The following is a 20,275-nucleotide window of genomic DNA, read 5'->3' as shown; positions in this document are numbered from 1 at the left end:
GTAGCGGTGTAGATATTTCCATGTTTATACAGATAGCGGTGTAGTTATTTCCATGTTTATATAGATAGCGGTGTAGATATTTCCATGTTTATACTGATAGCGGTGTAGATATCTCCATTTTAATACAGACGGCCGTGAAGATATTTGTATGTTCATACAGATGGCGGTCCAGATATTTCCATGTTCATACAGATGGCGGTGTAGATATTTCCATGTTCATACAGATAGCGGTGTAGTTATTTCCATGTTTAAAGAGATAGCGGTGTAGATATTTCCATGTTTAAGCAGATAGCAGTGTAGATATTTCCATGTTCATACAGATAGCGGTGTAGATATTTCCATGTTCATACAGATAGCGGTGTAGATATTTCCATGTTCATACATATTGCGGTGCAGATATTTCCATGTTTATACAGGTAGCGGTGTAGATATTTCCATGTTCATATAGATAGCGGTGTACATATTTCCATGTTTATACAGATAGCGGTGTAGATATTTCCATGTTTATACAGATAGCGGTGTAGATATCTCCATCTTAATACAGATGGCGGTGTAGATATTTATATGTTCATACAGTTGGCGGTGGAGATATATCCATGTTCATACAGATGGCGGTGTAGATATTTAAATGTTCATACAGATAGCGGTGTAGTTATTTCCATGTGTAAAGAGATAGCTGTGTTGATATTTCCATGAATATGCAGATAGCAGTGTAGATATTTACATTTTCATGCAGATAGCGGTGTAGATATTTCCATGTTCAAACAGATAGCGGTGTACATATTTCCATGTTCATACAGATAGCGGTGTAGATATTTCCATGTTCATACAGATAGCAGTGTAGATATTTCCATGTTTATACAGATAGCGGTGAAGATGTATGCATGTTTACACAGATAGCGGTGTAGATATTTCCATGTTCAAACAGCGGTGTAGATATTTCCATGTTCATACAGATAGCGGTGTAGATATTTCCATGTTTATACAGATTGCGGTGAAGATGTATGCATATTTAAACAGATAGCGGTGTTGATATTTCCATGTTCATACAGATAGCGGTGTAGATATTTCCATCTTCATCCAGATGGCTGTGCAGATATATCCATGTTCATACAGATGGCGGTGAAGATATTTCCATGTTCATACAGATAGCGGTGTAGTTATTTCCATGTGTAAAGAGATAGCTGTGTAGATATTTCCATGTATATGCAGATAGCTGTGTAGATATTTCCATTTTCATGCAGATAGCGGTTTAGATATTTCCATGTTTAAACAGATAGCGGTGTAGATATTTCCATGTTCATAGAGATAGCGGTGTAGATATTTCCATGTTCATACAGATAGCGGTGCTGATATTTCCATGTTAATACAGGAAGCGGTGTAGATATTTCCAAGTTTATACAGAGAGCGGTGAAGATATCTCCATCTTAAAGCAGATGGCGGTGTAGATATTTATATGTTGATACAGATGGCGGTGCAGATATTTCCATGTTCATACAGATGGCGCTGTAGATATTTCCATGTTTATAGAGATAGCGGTGCAGTTATTTCCATGTGTATAGAGATAGCTTTGTAGATATTTCCATGTATATGCAGATAGCTGTGTAGATATTACTATTTTCATGCAGATAGGGGTTTAGATATTTCCATGTTCATACAGATGTCTGTGTAGATATTTCCATGTTCATCCAGATGGCTGTGTAGACATATCCATGTTCGTACAGATGGCGGTGAAGATATTTCCATGTTCATACAGACAGCGGTATAGATATTTCCATGTTCATACAGATAGCGGTGTAGATATTTCCATGTTCATACAGATGGCTGTGTAGATATATCCATGTTCATACAGATGACGGTGAAGATATTTCCATGTTCATACAGATAGCGGTGTAGATATTTCCATGTTCACAGATAGCGGTGTAGATATTTCCATGTTCATACCGATAGCGGTGCTGATATTTCCATGTTTATACAGGTAGCGGTGTAGACATTTCCATGTTTATACAGATAGCGGTGTAGATATCTCCTTCTTAATACAGATGGCTGTGTAGATGTTTATATATTCATACAGATGGCGGTGCAGATATTTCCATGTGCATACAGATGGCTGTGTAGATATTTCCAAGTTTATAGGGATAGCGGTGTATTTATTTCCATGTGTAAAGAGGTAGCTGTGTAGATATTTCCACGTATATGCAGATAGCTGTGTAGATATTTCCATTTTCATGCAGACAGTGGTGTAGATATTTCCATGTTCAAACAGATAGCGGTGTAGATATTTCCATGTTCATACACATAGCGGTGTAGATATTTCCATGTTCATACAGATAGCGGTGTAGATATTTCCATGTTCATACAGATAGCGGTGTAGATATGTCCATGTTCATACATATAGCGGTGCTGATATTTCCTTGTTTATACAGGTAGCGGTGTAGATATTTCCATGTTTATACAGATAGCGGTGTAGATATTTCCATGTTTATACAGATAGCGGTGTAGATATTTCCATGTTTATTCAGATAGCGGTGTAGATATCTCCATCTTAATGCAGATGGCGGTGTAGTTATTTATATGTTCATACAGTTGGCGGTGCATATATTTCCATGTTCATACAGATGGCGGTGTAGATATTTCCATGTTCATACAGATAGCGGTGTAGTTATTTCCACGTGTAAAGAGATAGCTGTGTAGATATTTCCATGTATATGCAGATAGCAGTGTAGATATTTCCATTTTCATGCAGATAGCGGTGTAGATATTTCCATGTTCAAACAGATAGCGGTGTAGATATTTCCATGTTCATACAGATAGCGGTGTAGATATTTCCATGTTCATACAGATAGCAGTGTAGATATTTCCGTGTTTATACAGATAGCGGTGAAGATGTATGCATGTTTACACAGATAGCGGTGTAGATATTTCCATGTTCAAACAGATAGCGGTGTAGATATTTCCATGTTCATACAGATAGAGGTGTAGATATTTCCATGTTTATACAGATTGCGGTGAAGATGTATGCATATTTACACAGATAGCGGTGTAGATATTTCCATGTTCATTCAGATAGCGGTGTAGATATTTCCATGTTCATCCAGATGGCTGTGTAGATATATCCATGTTCATACAGATAGCGGTGTAGATATTTCCATTTTCATACAGGTAGTGGTGTAGATATTTCCATGTTCATACAGATAGCGGTGTAGCTATTTCCATGTTCATACAGATAGCGGTGTAGATATTTCCATGTTCATAGAGATAGCGGTGTAGATATTCCCATGTTCAAACAGATAGCGGTGCTGATATTTCCATGTTTATACAGGTAGCGGTGTAGATATTTCCATGTTTATACAGATAGCGGTGTAGATATTTCCATGTTTATACATATAGCGGAGTAGATATTTCCAAGTTTATACAGATAGCGGTGTAGATATCTCCATCTTAATATAGATGGGGGTGTAGATATTTATATCTTCATACAGATGGCGGTGCAGATATTTACATGTTCATACAGGTGGTGGTGTAGATATTTGCATGTTTATAGAGATAGCGCTGTAGTTATTTCCATGTGTAAAGAGATAGCTGTGTAGATATTTCCATGTATATGCAGATCGCTGTGTAGATATTTCCATTTTCATGCAGATAGCGGTGTAGATATTTCCATGTTCAAACAGATAGCGGTGTAGATATTTCCATGTTCATGCAGATAGCAGTGTAGATATTTCCATGTTTATACAGATGGCGGTGAAGATGTATGCATGTTTACACAGATAGCGGAGTAGATATTTCCATGTTCATCCAGATGGCTGTGTAGATATATCCATGTTCATACAGATGGCGGTGAAGGTATTTCCATGTTCATACAGATAGCGGTGTAGTTATTTCCATGTGTAAAGAGATAGCTGTGTAGATATTTCCATATATATGCAGATAGTTGTGTACATATTTCCATTTTCATGCAGATAGCTGTTTAGATATTTCCATGTTCATACAGATAGCGGTGTAGATATTTCCATGTTCATAGAGATAGCGGTGTAGATATTTCCATGTTCATACAGATAGCCTTGCTGATATTTCCATGTTTATACAGGTAGCGGTGTAGATATTTCCATATTTATACAGGTAGCGGTGTAGATATTTCCATGTTTATACAGATAGCGGTGTAGATATTTCCAAGTTTATACAGAGAGCGGTGAAGATATCTCCTTCTTAAAGCAGATGGCGGTGTAGATATTTATATGTTCATACAGATGGCGGTGCAGATATTTCCATGTTCATACAGATGGCGCTGTAGGTATTTCCATGTTTATAGAGATAGCGGTGTAGTTATTTCCATGTGTATAGAGATAGCTTTGTAGATATTTCCATGTATATGCAGATAGCTGTATAGATATTTCTATTTTCATGCAGATAGGGGTTTAGATATTTCCATGTTCAAACAGATAGCGGTGTAGATATTTCCATGTTCATACAGATAGCGGTGTAGATATTTCCATGTTTATACAGATAGCGGTGAAGATGTATGCATGTTTACACAGATGGCGTAGTAGATATTTCCATGTTCATACAGATCGCGGTGTAGATATTTCCATGTTCATGAAGATGGCTGTGTAGACATATCCATGTTCATACAGATGGCGGTGAAGATATTTCCATCTTCATACAGACAGCGGTGTAGATATTTCCATGTTCATACAGATAGGGGTGCAGATATTTCCATGTTCATACTGATGGCTGTGTAGATATATCCATGTTCATACAGATGACGGTGAATATATTTCCATGTTCATACAGATAGCGGTGTAGATATTTCCATGTTCATACAGATAGCGGTGTAGATATTTCCATGTTCATACCGATAGCGGTGCTGATATTTCCATGTTTATACAGGTAGCGGTGTAGATATTTCCATGTTTATACACATAGCGGTGTAGATATTTCCATGTTTATACAGATAGCGGTGTAGATATTTCCATGTTTATACAGATAGCGGTGTAGATATCTCCTTCTTAATACAGATGGCGGTGTAGATGTTTATATGTTCATACAGATGGCGGTGCAGATATTTCCATGTGCATACAGATGGCAGTGTAGATATTTCCAAGTTTATAGAGATAGCGGTGTAGTTATTCGCATGTGTAAATAGGTTGCTGTGTAGATATTTCCATGTATATGCAGATAGCTGTGTAGATATTTCCATTTTCATGCAGACAGCGGTGTAGATATTTCCATGTTCAAACAGATAGCGGTGTACATATTTCCACGTTCATACAGATAGCGGTGTAGATATTTCCATGTTCATACAGATAGCGGTGTAGATATTTCCATGTTCATACAGATAGCGGTGTAGATACTTCCATGTTCATACAGATAGCGGTGATGATATTTCCATGTTTATACAGGTAGCGGTGTAGATATTTCCATGTTTATACAGATAGCGGTGTAGATATTTCGATGTTTATACAGATAGAGGTGTAGATATTTAAATGTTTATACAGATAGCGGTGTAGATATCTCCATGTTAATAAAGATGGCGGTGTAGATATTTCCATGTTCATACAGATGGCGGTGTAGATATTTCCATGTTCATAGAGATAGCGGTGTAGTTATTTCCATGTGTAAAGAGATAGCTGAGTAGATATTTCCATGTATATGCAGATAGCAGTATAGATATTTCCATTTTCATGCAGATAGCGGTGTAGATATTTCCATGTTCAAACAGATAGCAGTGTAGATATTTCCATGTTCATACAGATAGCGGTGTAGATATTTCCATGTTCAGATAGCGGTGGAGATACTTCCATGTTTATACAGATAGCGGTGAAGATGTATGCATGTTTACACAGATAGCGGTGTAGATATTTCCATGTTCATCCAGATAGTGGTGTAGATATTTCCATGTTCATACAGATAGCGGTGCTGATATTTCCATGTTTATATAGGTAGCGGGGTAGATATTTCCACGTTTATAGAGATAGCGGTGTAGATATTTCCATGTTTATACAAATAGCGGTGTAGATATCTCCATCTTAATACAGATAGCCGTGTAGATATTTATATGTTCATACAGATGGCGGTGCAGATATTTCCATGTTCATTCACATAGCGGTGTAGATATTTCCATGTTCATACAGATAGCGGTGTAGTTATTACCATGTGTAAAGAGATAGCTGTGTAGATATTTCTATGTATATGCAGATAGCTCTGTAGATATTTCCATTTTCATGCAGATACCGGTGTAGATAATTCCATGTTCAAACAGATAGCGGTGTAGATATTTCCATGTTCACACAGATAGCGGTGTAGATATTTCCATGTTTATAGAGATAGCGGTGAAGATGTATGCATATTTACACAGATAGCGGTGTAGATATTTCCATGTTCATACAGATAGCAGTGTAGATATTTCCATGTTCATCCAGATGGCTGTGTAGATATATCCATGTTCATACAGATAGCGGTGTAGATATTTCCATGTTCTTACAGGTAGTGGTGTAGATATTTCCATGTTCATACAGATAGCGGTGTAGCTATTTCCATGTTCATACAGATAGTGGTGTAGATATTTCCATTTTCATAGTGATAGCGGTGTAGATATTTCCATGTTCATACAGATAGCGGTGCTGATATTTCGATGTTAATACAGGTAGCGGTGTAGATATTTCCATGTTTATACAGATAGCGGTGTAGATATTTCCATGTTTATACATATAGCGGTGTAGATATTTCCAAGTTTATACAGATAGCGGTGTAGATATCTCCATCTTAATATAGATGGGGGTGTAGATATTTATATCTTCATACAGATGGCGGTGCAGATATTTCCATGTTCATACAGATGGCGGTGTAGATATTTCCATGTTTATATAGGGGTGTAGATATTTCCATGTGTAAAGAGATAGCTGTGTAGATATTTCCATGTATATGCAGATAGCTGTGTAGATATTTCCATTTCCATGAAGACAGCGGTGTAGATATTTCCATGTTCAAACAGATAGCGGTGTAGATATTTCCATGTTCATACAGATAGCGGTGTAGATACTTCCATGTTCATACAGAAAGCGGTGTAGATATTTCCATGTTCATACAGATAGCGTTGTAGATATTTCCATGTTCATACATTTAGCGGTACTGATATTTCCATGTTTATACTGGTAGCGGTGTAGATATTTCCATGTTTATACAGATAGCGGTGTAGATATTTCCATATTTATACAGAAAGCGGTGTAGATATTTCCATGTTTATACAGATAGAGGTGTAGATATCTCCATCTTAATACAGATGGCTGTGTAGATATTTATATGTTCATACAGTTGGCGGTGCAGATATTTCCATGTTCATACAGATAGCGGTGTAGTTATTTCCATGTGTAAAGGGATAGCTGTGTAGATATTTCCATGAATATGCAGATAGCAGTGTAGATATTTCCATTTTCATGCAGATAGCGGTGTAGATATTTCCACGTTGAGATAGCGGTGTAGATATTTCCATGTTCATACAGATAGCGTTGTAGATATTTCCATGTTCATACAGATAGCAGTGTAGATATTTCCATGTTTATACAGATAGCGGTGAAGATGTATGCATGTTTACACAGATAGCGGAGTAGATATTTCCATGTTCATACAGATAGCGGTGTAGATATTTCCATGTTCTTCCAGATGGCTGTGTAGATATATCCATGTTCATACAGATGGCGGTGAAGATATTTCCATGTTCATACAGATAGCGGTGTAGTTATTTCCATGTTTAAAGGGATAGCTGTGTAGATATTTCCATATATATGCAGATAGCTGTGTACATATTTCCATTTTCATGCACATAGCGGTTTAGATATTTCCATGTTCAAACAGATAGCGGTGTAGATATTTCCATGTTCATAGGGATAGCGGTGTAGATATTTCCATGTTCATACAGATAGCGGTGCTGATATTTCCATGTTTATACAGGTAGCGGTGTAGATATTTCCATGTTTATACAGGTAGCGGTGTAGATATTTCCATGTTTATACAGATAGCTGTGTAGATATTTCCAAGTTTATACAGAGAGCGGTGAAGATATCTCCATCTTAAAGCAGATGGCGGTGTAGATATTTATATGTTCATACAGATGGCGGTGCAGTTATTTCCATATTCATACAGATGGCGCTGTAGATATTTCCATGTTGATAGAGATAGCGGTGTAGTTATTTCCATGTGTATAGAGATAGCTTTGTAGATATTTCCATGTATATGCAGATAGCTGTGTAGATATTTCTATTTTCATGCAGATAGGGGTTTAGATATTTCCATGTTCAAACAGATAGCGGTGTAGATATTTCCATGTTCATACAGAGAGCGGTGTAGATATATCCATGTTTATACAGATAGCGGTGAAGATGTATGCATGTTTACACAGATAGCGGTGTAGATATTTCCATGTTCATACAGATCGCGGTGTAGATATTTCCATGTTCATCCAGATGGCTGTGTAGACATATCCATGTTCATACAGATGGCGGTGAAGATATTTCCATGTTCATACAGACAGCGGTGTAGATATTTCCAAGTTCATACAGATAGCTGTGTAGCTATTTCCATGTTCATACAGATAGCGGTGTAGATATTTCCATGTTCATCCAGATGGCTGTGTAGATATATCCATGTTCTTACAGATAACAGTGTAGATATTTCCATGTTCATATAGATAGCGGTGTAGATATTTCCATGTTCATCCAGATGGTTGTGTAGATATATCCATGTTCATGCAGATAGCGGTGTAGATATTTCCATGTTCATACAGATAGCAGTGTAGATATTTCCATGTTCATACAGATAGCGGTGTAGATATTTCCATGTTCATACAGATAGCTGTGTAGCTATTTCCATGTTCATAGAGATAGCGGTGTAGATATTTCCATGTTCATCCAGATGGCTGTGTAGATATATCCATGTTCATACAGATGGCGGTGAAGATAATTCCATGTTCATACAGATAGCGGTGTAGATATTTCCATGTTCATACAGATTGTGGTGTAGATATTTCCATGTTCATACAGATAGCGGTGCTGATATTTCCATGTTTATACAGGTAGCGGGGTAGGTATTTCCATGTTTATACAGATAGCGGTGTAGATATTTCCATGTTTATACAAATAGCGGTGTAGATATCTCCATCTTAATACAGATGGCCGTGTAGATATTTATATGTTCATACAGATGGCGGTGCAGATATTTCCATGTTCATAAAGATGGCGGTGTAGATATTTCCATGTTCATACAGATAGTGGTGTAGATATTTCCATGTGTAAAGAGATAGCTGTGTAGATATTTCTATGTATATGCAGATACCTCTGTAGATATTTCCATTTTCATGCAGATACCGGTGTAGATATTTCCATGTTCAAACAGATAGCAGTGTAGATATTTCCATGTTCACACAGATAGCGGTGTAGATATTTCCATGTTTATACATATTGCGGTGAAGATGTATGCATATTTACACAGATAGCGGTGTAGATATTTCCATGTTCATAGAGATAGCGGTGTAGATATTTCCATGTTCATACAGATAGCGGTGCTGATATTTCCATGTTTATACTGGTAGCAGTGTAGATATTTCCATGTTTATACAGATAGCGGTGTAGATATTTCCATGTTTAAACATATAGCGGTGTAGATATTTCCAAGTTTATACAGATAGCGGAGTAGATATCTCCATCTTAATATAGATGGGGGTGTAGATATTTATATCTTCATAAAGATGGCGGTGCAGATATTTCCATGTTCATACAGATGGCGGTGTAGATATTTCCATGTTCATACAGATAGCGGTGTAGTTATTTCCATGTGTAAAGAGATAGCTGTGTAGATATTTCCATGTATATACAGATAGCAGTGTAGATATTTCCATTTTCATGCAGATAGCGGTGTAGATATTTCCATGTTCAAACAGATAGCGGTGTAGATATTTCCATGTTCATACAGATAGCGGTGTAGATATTTCCATGTTCATACAGATAGCAGTGTAGATATTTCCATGTTTATACAGATAGCGGTGAAGATGTATGCATGTTTACACAGATAGCGGTGTAGATATTTCCATGTTCAAACAGATAGTGGTGTAGATATTTCCATGTTCATACAGATAGAGGTGTAGATATTTCCATGTTTATACAGATTGCGGTGAAGATGTATGCATATTTACACAGATAGCGGTGTAGATATTTCCATGTTCATACAGATAGCGGTGTAGATATTTCCATGTTCATCCAGATGGCTGTGTAGATATATCCATGTTCATACAGATAGCGGTGTAGATATTTCCATTTTCATACAGGAAGTGTAGATATTTACATGTTCATACAGATAGCGGTGTAGCTATTTCCATGTTCATACAGATAGCGGTGTAGATATTTCCATGTTCATAGAGGTAGCGGTGTAGATATTCCCATGTTCAAACAGATAGCGGTGCTGATATTTCCATGTTTATACAGGTAGCGGTGTAGATATTTCCATGTTTATACAGATTGCGGTGTAGATATTTCCATGTTTATACATATAGCGGTGTAGATATTTCCAAGTTTATACAGATAGCGGTGTAGATATCTCCATCTTAATATAGATGGGGGTGTAGATATTTTATCTTCATACAGATGGCGGTGCAGATATTTACATGTTCATACAGGTGGTGGTGTAGATATTTGCATGTTTATAGAGATAGCGCTGTAGTTATTTCCATGTGTAAAGAGATTGCTGTGTAGATAATTCCATGTATGTGCAGATCGCTGTGTAGATATTTCCATTTTCATGCAGATAGCGTTGTAGATATTTCCATGTTCAAACCGATTGCGGTGTAGATATTTCCATGTTCATGCAGATAGCAGTGTAGATATTTCCATGTTTATACAGATGGCGGTGAAGTTGTAGGCATGTTTACACAGATAGCGAAGTAGATATTTCCATGTTCATACAGATAGCGGTGTAGATAATTCCATGTTCATCCAGATAGCTGTGTAGATATATCCATGTTCATACAGATGGCGGTGAAGATATTTCCATGTTCATACAGATAGCGGTGTAGTTATTTCCATGTGTAAAGAGATAGCTGTGTAGATATTTCCATATATATGCAGATAGCTGTGTACATATTTCCATTTTCATGCAGATAGCGGTTTAGATATTTCCATGTTCAAACAGATAGCGGTGTAGATATTTCCATGTTCATAGAGATAGCGGTGTAGATATTTCCATGTTCATACAGATAGCCTTGCTGATATTTCCATGTTTATACAGGTAGCGGTGTAGATATTTCCATGTTTATACATGTAGCGGTGTAGATATTTCCATGTTTATACAGATAGCGGTGTAGATATTTCCAAGTTTATACAGAGAGCGGTGAAGATATCTCCATCTTAAAGCTGATGGCGGTGTAGATATTTATGTGTTCATACAGATGGCGGTGCAGATATTTCCAGGTTCATACAGATGGCGCTGTAGATATTTCCATGTTTATAGAGATAGCGGTGTAGTTATTTCCATGTGTATAGAGATAGCTTTGTAGATATTTCCATGTATATGCAGATAGCTGTGTAGATATTTCTATTTTCATGCAGATAGGGGTTTAGATATTTCCATGTTCAAACAGATAGCGGTGTAGATATTTCCATGTTTATACAGATAGCGGTGAAGATGTATGCATGTTTACACAGATAGCAGTGTAGATATTTCCATGTTCATTCAGATCGCGGTGTAGATATTTCCATGTTCATCCAGATGGCTGTGTAGACATATCCATGTTCATACAGATGGCGGTGAAGATATTTCCATGTTCATACAGACAGCGGTGTAGATATTTCCATGTTCATACAGATAGCGGTGTAGATATTTCCATGTTCATACAGATGGCTGTGTAGATATATCCATGTTCATACAGATGACGTTGAATATATTTCCATGTTCATACAGATAGCGGTGTAGATATTTCCATGTTTATACAGGTAGCGGTGTAGATATTTCCATGTCTATACAGATAGCGGTGTAGATATCTCCGTGTTTATACAGATAGCGGTGTAGATATTTCCATGTTCATACACACAGCGGTGTAGATATTTCCATGTTCATACAGATAGCTGTGTAGATATTTCCATGTTCATACAGATGGCTGTGTAGATATATCCATGTTCATACAGATGACGGTGAATATATTTCCATGTTGATACAGATAGCGGTGCTGATATTTCCATGTTTATACAGGTAGCGGTGTAGATATTTCCATGTTCATACAGATAGCGGTGTAGTTATTTCCATGTGTAAAGAGATAGCTGTGTAGATATTTCCTTGTATATGCAGATAGCTGTGCAGATATTTCCATTTTCATGCAGATAGCGGTTTAGATATTTCCATGTTCAAAGAGATAGCGGTGTAGATATTTCCATGTTCATACAGATAGCGGTGTAGATATTTCCGTGTTTATACAGATAGCGCTGAAGATGTATGCATGTTTACACAGATAGCAGTGTAGATATTTCCACGTTCATACAGATAGCGGTGTAGATATTTCCATGTTCATCCAGATGGCTGTGTAGATATATCCATGTTCATACAGATAGCGGTGTAGATATTTCCATGTTCATACAGGTAGTGGTGTAGATATTTCCTTGTTCATACAGATAGCTGTGTAGCTATTTCCTTGTTCATACAGATAGCGGTGTAGATATTTCCATGCTCATATAGATAGCGGTGTAGATATTTCCATGTTCATACAGATAGCGGTTCTGATATTTCCATGTTTATACAGGTAGCAGTTTAGATATTTCCATGTTTATACATATAGCGGTGTAGATATTTCCATGTTTATACAGATAGCGGTGTAGATATTTCCAGGTTTATACAGATAACGGTGTAGGTATCTCCATCTTAATACAGATGGTGGTGTATTTATATGTTCATACAGATGGCGGTGCAGATATTGCCATGTTCATACAGATGTCGGTGTAGATATTTCCATGTTTATAGAGATAGCGGTGTAGTTATTTCCATGTGTAAAGAGATAGCTATGTAGACATTTCCATGTATATGCAGATAGCTCTGTAGATATTTCCATTTTCATGCAGATAGCGGTGTAGATGTTTCCATGTTCAAACAGATAGCGGTGTAGATATTTCCATGTTCATACAGATAGCGGTGTAGATATTTCCATGTTTATACAGATAGCGGTGAAGATGTATGCATGTTCACACAGATAGCGGTGTATATATTTCCATATTCATACCGATAGCTGTGTAGATATTTCCATGTTCATCCAGATGGCTGTGTAGATATATCCATGTTCATTCAGATGGCGGTGAAGATATTTCCATGTTCATACAGATAGCGGTGTAGCTATTTCCATGTTCATACAGATAGCGGTGTAGATATTTCCATGTTCATCCAGATGGCTGTGTAGATATATCCATGTTCATACAGATGGCGGTGTAGATATTTATATGTTCATACAGATGGCGGTGAAGATATTTCTATGTTCATACAGATGGCGGTGTAGATATTTCCATGTTTATAGAGATAGCGGTGTAGTTATTTCCATGTGTAAAGAGATAGCTGTGTAGATATTTCCATGTATATGCAGATAGCTGTGTAGATGTTTCCATTTTCATGCAGACAGAGGTGTAGATATTTCCATGTTCAAACTGATAGCGGTGTAGATATTTCCATTTTCATACAGAGAGCGGTGTAGATATTTCCATGTTCATAGAGATAGTGGTGTAGATATTTCCATGTTCATACAGATAGCAGTGTAGATATATCCATGTTCATACAGATAGCGGTGCTGATATTTCCATGTTTATACGGGTAGCGGTGTAGATATTTCCATGTTTATACAGATAGCGGTGTAGATATTTCCATTTTTATACAGATAGCGGTGTAGATATTTCCATGTTTGTACAGATAGCGGTGTAGATATCTCCATCTTAAAACAGATTGCGGTGTACATATTTATAAGTTCATACAGATGGCGGTGCAGATATTTCCATGTTCATACAGATGGCGGTGTAGATATTTCCATGTTCAAACTGATAGCGGTGTAGTTATTTCCATATGTAAAGAGATAGCTGTGTAGATATTTCCATGTATATGCAGATAGCAGTGTAGATATTTCCATTTTCATGCAGATAGCGGTGTAGATATTTCCATGTTCAAACAGATAGCGGTGTAGATATTTCCATGTTCATACAGATAGCGGTGTAGCTATTTCCATGTTCATACAGATAGCGGTGTCGATATTTCCATGTTTATACAGATAGCGGTGAAGATATATGCATGTTTTAACAGATAGCGGTGTAGATATTTCCAGGTTCATACAGATAGCGGTGTAGATATTTCCATGTTCATCCCGATGGCTGTGTAGATATATCCATGTTCATACAGATAGCGGTGTAGATATTTCCATGTTCATACAGATAGTGGGGTAGATATTTCCTTGTTGATACAGATAGCGGTGTAGCTATTTCCATGTTCATACAGATAGCGGTGTAGATATTTCCAGGTTTATACAGATAGCGGTGTAGATATCTCCATCTTAATACAGATGGCGGTTTAGATATTTATATGTTCATACAGATGGCGGTGCAGATATTTCCATGTTCATACAGATGGCGGTGTAGATATTTCCATGTTTATAGAGATAGCGGTGAAGTTATTTCCATGTGTAAAGAGATAGCTTTGTAGATATTTCCATGTATATGCAGATAGCTGTGTAGACATTTCCATTTTCGTGCAGATAGCGGTGTAGATATTTCCATGTTCAAACAGATAGCGGTGTAGATATTTCCATGTTCATACAGATAGCGGTGTAGATATTTCCATGTTCATACAGATAGCGGTGAAGATGTATGCATGTTTACACAGATAGCAGTGTAGATATTTCCATGTTCATACAGATAGCGGTGTAGATATTTCCATGTTCATCCAGATGGCTCTGTAGATATATCCATGTTAATACAGATGGCGGTGAATATATTTCCATGTTCATACAGATAGCTGTGTAGATATTTCCATCTTCATACAGATAGCGGTGTAGATATTTCCATGTTCATACAAATAGCGGTGAAGCTATTTCCATGTTCATACAGATAGCGGTGTAGATATTTTCATGTTCATCCAGATGGCTGTGTAGATATATCCATGTTCATACAGATGGCGGTGAAGATATTTCCATGTTCATACAGATAGCGGTGTATATATTTCCATGTTCATACAGATACTGTTGTAGATATTTCCATGTTCATACAGATAGCGGTGTAGCTATTTCCATGTTCATACAGATAGAGGGGCTGATATTGCAATGTTCATGCAGATAGCGGTGCTGATATTTCCATGTTTATACAGGTAGCGGTGTAGATATTTCCATGTTTATACAGATAGCGGTGAAGATATTTCCATGTTTATACAGATAGCGGTGTAGATATTTCCAAGTTTATACAGATAGCGGTGTAGATATTTCCAAGTTTATACAGATAGCGGTGAAGATATCCCCATCTTAATACAGATGGCGGTGTAGATATTTATATGTTCATACAGATGGCAGTGCAGATATTTCCATGTTCATACAGATGGCGGTGTAGATATTTCCATGTTTATAAAGATAGCGGTGTAGTTATTTCCATGTGTAAAGAGATAGCTTTCTATATATTTCCATGTATATGCTGATAGCTGTGTAGATATTTCTATTTTCATGCAGATAGCGGTTTAGGTATTTCCATGTTCAAACAGATAGCTTTGTAGATATTTCCATGTTCATACAGATAGCGGTGTAGATATTTCCATGTTTATACAGATAGCGGTGTAGATATTTAAATGTTTATACAGATAGCGGTGTAGATATCTCCATGTTAATAAAGATGGCGGTGTAGATATTTATATGTTCATAAGGTTGGCGGTGCAGATATTTCCATGTTCATACAGATGGTGGTGTAGATATTTCCATGTTCATACAGATAGTGGTGTAGTTATTTCCATGTGTAAAGAGATAGCTGAGTAAATATTTCCATGTATATGCAGATAGCAGTATAGATATTTCCATTTTCATGCAGATAGCGGTTTAGATATTTCCATGTTCAAACAGATAGCAGTGTAGATATTTCCATGTTCATACAGATAGCGGTGTAGATATTTCCATGTTCAGATAGCGGTGTAGAAATTTCCATGTTTATACAGATAGCGGTGAAGATGTATGCATGTTTACACAGATAGCGGTGTAGATATTTCCATGTTCATCCAGATGGCTGTGTAGATATATCCATGTTCTTACAGATAACGGTGTAGATATTTCCATGTTCATACAGATAGCGGTTTAGATATTTCCATGTTCATCCAGATGGCTGTGTAGATATATCCATGTTCATACAGATAGCGGTGTAGATATTTCCATGTTCCTACAGATAGCCGTGTACATATTTCCATGTTCATACAGATAGCGGTGTAGATGTTTCCATTTTCATACAGATAGCAGTGTAGATATTTCCATGTTTATACAGATAGCGGTGAAGATGTATGCATGTTTACACAGATAGCGGTGTAGATATTTCCATGTTCAAACAGATAGCGGTGTAGGTATTTCCATGTTCATACAGGTAGCGGTGTAGGTATTTCCATGTTTATTCAGATAGCGGTGAAGATGTATGCATGTTTACACAGATAGCGGTGTAGATATTTCCGTGTTCATAGAGATCGCGGTGTAGATATTTCCATGTTCATCCAGATGGCTGTGTAGACATATCCACGTTCATACAGATGGCGTTGAAGATATTTCCATGTTCATACAGACAGCGGTGTAGATATTTCCATGTTCATACAGATAGCGGTGTAGATATTTCCATGTTCATACAGATGTCTTTGTAGATATATCCATGTTCATACAGATGACGGTGAAGATATTTCCATGTTCATACAGATAGCGGTGTAGATATTTCCATGTTGATACAGATAGCGGTGTAGATATTTCAATGTTCATACCGATAGCGGTGCTGATATTTCCATGTTCATACAGGTAGCGGTGTAGATATTTCCATGTTTATACAGATAGCGGTGTAGATATTTCCATGTTTATACAGATAGCGGTGTAGATATTTCCATGTTTATACAGATAACGGTGTAGATATTTCCATGTTTATACAGGTAGCGGTGTAGATATCTCCTTAATACAGATGGCGGTGTAGATGTTTATATGTTCATACAGATGGCGGTGCAGATATTTCCATGTTCATACAGATGGCGGTGCAGGTATTTCCAAGTTTATAGAGATAGCGGTGTAGTTATTTGCATGTGTAAAGAGGTAGCTGTGTTGATATTCCCATTTATATGCAGATAGCTGTGTAGATATTTCCATTTTCATGCAGACAGCGGTGTAGATATTTCCATGTTCAAACAGATAGCGGTGTAGATATTTCCATGTTCATACAGATAGCGGTGTAGATATTTCCATGTTCATACAGATAGCGGTGTAGATATTTCCATGTTCATACAGATAGCGGTGTAGATATTTCCATGTTCATACAGATAGCGGTGCTGATATTTCCATGTTTATACAGGTAGCGGTGTAGATATTTCCATGTTTATACAGATAGCGGTGTAGATATTTCCATGTTTATACAGATAGCTGTGTAGATATCTCCATCTTAATAAAGATGGCAGTGTAGATATTTATATGTTCATACAGTTGGCGGTGCAGATATTTCCATGTTCATACAGATGGTGGTGTAGATATTTCCATGTTCATACAGATAGCGGTGTAGTTATTTCCATGTGTAAAGAGATAGCTGTGTAGATATTTCCATGTATATGCAGATAGCTGTGCAGATATTTCCATTTTCATGCAGATAGCGGTGTAGATGTTTTCATGTTCAAACAGATAGCGGTGTAGATATTTCCATGTTCATACAGATAGCGGTGTAGATATTTCCATGTTTATACAGATAGCGGTGAAGATGTATGCATGTTTACACAGATAGCGGTGTATATATTTCCATATTCATACAGATGGCTGTGTAGATATTTCCATGTTCATCCTGATGGCTGTGTAGATATATCCATGTTCATTCAGATGGCGGTGAAGATATTTCCATGTTCATACAGATAGCGGTTTAGCTATTTCCATGTTCATACAGATAGCGGTGTAGATATTTCCATGTTCATCCAGATGGCTGTGTAGATATATCCATGTTCATACAGATAGCGGTGTAGATATCTCTATCTTAATACAGATGGCCGTGTAGTTATTTATATGTTCATACAGATGGCGGTGCAGATATTTCCGTGTTCATACAGATGGCGGTGTAGATATTTCCATGTTCATACAGATAGCAGTGTAGTTATTTCCATGTGTAAAGAGATAGCTCTGTAGATATTTCCATGTATATGCAGATAGCTGTGTAGATATTTCCATTTTCATGCTGATAGCGGTTTAGATATTTAAATGTTCAAACAGATAGCGGTGTAGATATTTCCATGTTCATACAGATAGCGGTGTAGATATTTCCATGCTTATACAGTTAGCGGTGAAGGTATATGCATGTTTACAGAGATAGCGGTGTAGATATTTCCATGTTCATGCAGATAGCGGTGTAGATATTTCCGTGTTCATCCAGATGGCTGTGTAGATATTTCTATGTTCATACAGATGGCGGTGTAGATATTTCCATGTTCATACAGATAGTGGTGTAGATATTTCCATGTTCATACAGATAGCGTTGTAGCTATTTCCATGTTCATACAGATAGCGGTGAAGATATTTCCATGTTCATAGAGATAGCAGTGTAGATGTTTCCATGTTCATACAGATAGCGGTGCTGATATTTCCATGTTTATACCGGTTGCGGTGTAGATATTTCCATGTTTATACAGATAGCGGTGTAGATATTTCCATGTTTATACATATAGCGGTGTAGATATTTCCAAGTTTATACAGAGAGCGGTGTAGATATCTTCATCTTAATATAGATGGGAGTGTAGATATTTATATCTTCATACAGATGGCGGTGCAGATATTTCCATGTTCATACAGATGGCAGTGTAGATATTTGCATGTTTATAGAGATAGCGCTGTAGTTATTTCCATGTGTAAAGAGATAGCTTTGTAGGTATTTCCATGTATATGCAGATCGCTGTGTAGATATTTCCATTTTCATGCAGATAGCGGTGTAGATATTTCCATGTTCATACAGATAGCGGTGTAGTTATTTCCATGTGTAAAGAGATAGCAGTGTAGATATTTCCATGTATATGCAGATAGCTGTGTAGATATTTCCATTTTCATGCAGATAGCGGTTTAGATATTTCCATGTTCAAACAGATAGCGGTGTAGATATTTCCATGTTCATTGAGATACCGGTGTAGATATTTCCATGTTCATACAGATAGAGGGGTTATTTCCATGTTCTTACAGATAGCGGTGCTGATATTTCCATGTTCATACAGATAGCGGTGTAGCTACTTCCATGTTCATACCGATAGCTGCGTAGATATTTCCGTGTTCATCCAGATGGCTGTGTAGACATATCCATGTTCATGCAGATGGCAGTGAAGATAATTCCATGTTCATACAGATAGCGGTGTAGATATTTCCATGTTCATACAGAGTGTGGTGTAGATATTTCCATATTCATACAGATAGAGGGGCTGATATTTCCTTGTTCATACAGATAGCGGTGCTGATATTTCCATGTTTTTACAGGTAGCGGTGTAGATATTTCCATGTTTATACAGATAGCGGTGTAGATATTTCCATGTTTATGCAGATAGCGGTGTAGATGTCTCCATCTTAATACAGATGGCGGTGTAGATATTTTTATGTTCATACAGATGGCCGTGCAGATATTTCCATGTTCATACAGATAGCGGTGTAGTTATTTCCATGTGTAAAGAGATAGCTGTGTAGATACTTCCATGTATATGCAGATAGTTGTGTAGATATTTCCATTTTCATGCAGATAGCGGTTTAGATATTTCCATGTTCAAACAGATAGCGGTGTAGATATTTCCATGTTCATACAGATAGCGGTGTAGATATTTCCATGTTTATACAGATAGCGGTGAAGATGTATGCATGTTTACACAAATTGCGGTGTAGTTATTTCCGTGTTCATACAGATAGCGGTGTAGATATTTCCATGTTCATACAGATAGCGGTGTAGATATTTCCATGTTTATGCAGATAGCGGTGTAGATATTTCCATGTTAATACAGATAGCGGTGTAGATATTTCCATGTTAATACAGATAGCGGTGTAGATATTTCCATG

The sequence above is a fragment of the Gorilla gorilla genome, chromosome 21 (genome assembly GCF_029281585.2).
Source record: "Gorilla gorilla gorilla isolate KB3781 chromosome 21, NHGRI_mGorGor1-v2.1_pri, whole genome shotgun sequence".
NCBI lineage: Eukaryota > Metazoa > Chordata > Mammalia > Primates > Hominidae > Gorilla > Gorilla gorilla.
Note: the sequence above shows the minus strand (reverse complement) of the source record.